The sequence below is a fragment of the Frankliniella occidentalis genome, unplaced genomic scaffold (assembly GCF_000697945.3).
Source record: "Frankliniella occidentalis isolate FOCC.00 unplaced genomic scaffold, Focc_3.1 Scaffold235, whole genome shotgun sequence".
NCBI classification, from domain to species: Eukaryota; Metazoa; Arthropoda; class Insecta; order Thysanoptera; family Thripidae; genus Frankliniella; species Frankliniella occidentalis.
The window spans coordinates 249,688-252,044 of record NW_026267361.1 but is presented as its reverse complement, the minus strand read 5'-3'; positions in this window follow the sequence as shown (position 1 = coordinate 252,044).

Below are 2,357 nucleotides of genomic sequence, written 5' to 3'. Positions count from 1 at the left end.
GGAGGAAAAAAAGGGGGGGGGGATTCTAATTTAACAAATTGGATAATAATAAATTGCATGTCTTACCATTTTCAGGAGTATTGCAGTCCAGAACATCAGCATCAAGTGGAGATTCCTCCAGCACAGGATTAGGAGTTGCCAATGAAGCTGATGATGCATCTGCTGCAACACTAGGCCTGGCTGGTGATATGGTGTAGCTGTGGTCGACAATTTCTGTAAAAATAAATGAAGGACATGAAAAGGTGAGCATAGCCCAAAACGTGCAATCTTTGCAGTGTGAACTTTTTTGTTGACAGTATCGGTTAAATGAGAAGTTTCTTAACATACATGTTAACCCATACAAAATTGGGCAATAGTAATTCAATGTTTTGAAATTTACAAAAATAATTCACACTGTTTAATAATAGTAGTTGTAGTAAAAAATTGTTTTTATATGTCAACAAAATTATGGGAACAAAATTATTTTTGCCCAAACATGTACTGCAAATCTTTTATTTATTTGAGGGGGGTTTAAAATTTTTTAATTGATTTTTTGCATATAAGTGGATAACTGTAGTTTTTGGCCGCCTAAGGATGGCCATGGTCAAACTAGGTGGAACTTTCATTTCCTATTAGACACTGAAGTAAGAAACAACAATAGATTGTAGGTATGGCGGTATCTTTTTGGTCCCCACAAATATTTTTGATAACCGCACCACCTCTAATTTTCCTAAACAAAATCATGAACTTTTTTTCTCAAAATATGGGATAGAAAATCTTTGTTTTACATAGTATATCAAAACCCCTGTGTCAATTTGTAGTCCTTTTGATTCTGATTCAGGAAAACCTTATAGGAGAATTTTAAACCCAATATTGCTAGAGAAATCATGTGCGCAAACATTTAAGTAAAACAATTAACTTTTCTCTGCGCTTCAGTGTCTGGGACCAAAAAGATACCTCCAACAACAAAATAAGTGTATCAGAGAGCAGTGAGCAAAATTTCTACATGCACTATAGTATATCTTGGACTGTAGGTCGATTCAAAGTCCCATGGCACTTACCTGACTTTGAAGAACGACAGGCCCTTGCTGTTTCTTCTTGTATTTGTGCACTTTTCGATGCCACATCCCGAGTGCGACATTTTGTTTTACAAGAATCAAAGAGAAACAATCGGCCCGACAACAGCGGCGGCAGAGGTGAACGGTGTAAAGGGTGTGAACCGATCTCATCGGGACGATCGGGACCATGTGCCACAGTGTTATGCAGGTGATCAGGTATTTGACCTGACTTCCCTTCAAAACATTGTGTCACATGACCTGTCACCAGTGGTCCCGGTGGTGCGGCGGGCGTGCGAAATTTCATGTTTGTGTAAGGAATTCTATTAGGATCATTTACTGGTGTGCTGTGTTTGTGCTGCAGACAGTGTGTGACTGAATTGTTCAACTTGTCACAAGTGTCAAAAGGATATTTAGGTGTAAATAAAGATAACAGTACTTAACTACTCATTTTTTTTTATTTGGTGTGAAACCATTGTACATTGAAATCATATGACATTCCTGACATTTTACAATCATTAAAACAACACAACAAAAATATTCCCACTGAATTATCAAAGTACAGTGGCCAGCAACACTGAGCATTTGAAGGGTGCGCTCGTCTCAGTTGCACCAACTGGCCAAGTCTAACTCCACAATTTAAGCAGTATTAGTCTTGCAAAAACCCACCTATTTCATTGTTTTAGTGTGTTGTAACTGTTGTAGAGGCTCTTAGTATAAGTGGTGTGATTTAGTGTGACATTCAGTGTGATTTAATAGATGTGAGAGATACCGCACATTGTGTGCTATCATGATGCCCCTACCCGCATCGGTGGGTCCTACGTCACAACAATATCAAAAACAAGAACATTCACGGCCCAGGGCCTTGCATTGTAGTCGGCCCCCGTGCCCTGTGCCCCCATGTGCCCGCGCGTTCAACGCCGCTTGTACGCTGAAATTGCAAATAACAAGCAACCAGAAACAAATGACAGCTATGGAAGAAAATTTGAAAACAGATCTATTCTTAAAAATGTATCATCTGCTTTCAAGATTCTTGATTTAGATTTTTACTAAGTGCAGCACATATTTCATGAATAGGAAGAATGCGGTGCTGTTTACTTGCAGGTCGATACACCCACAACTCTTTCAGAGCAGGCAGTTGTGGTAAGCAGGCACACGCCAAAACGACAATATCGGTGTCCGCTGCTCTAATGAGCAGACTTGAAACTCCCCGGCGAGGCGCGTCAGCTACGTGGACAAAAACCCGATTCCGATTCCCGGGTGAAAATAGTTTCTGACAAATTTTATAAAATGTAATAAGAAGGTATACTCCATTATACAAAT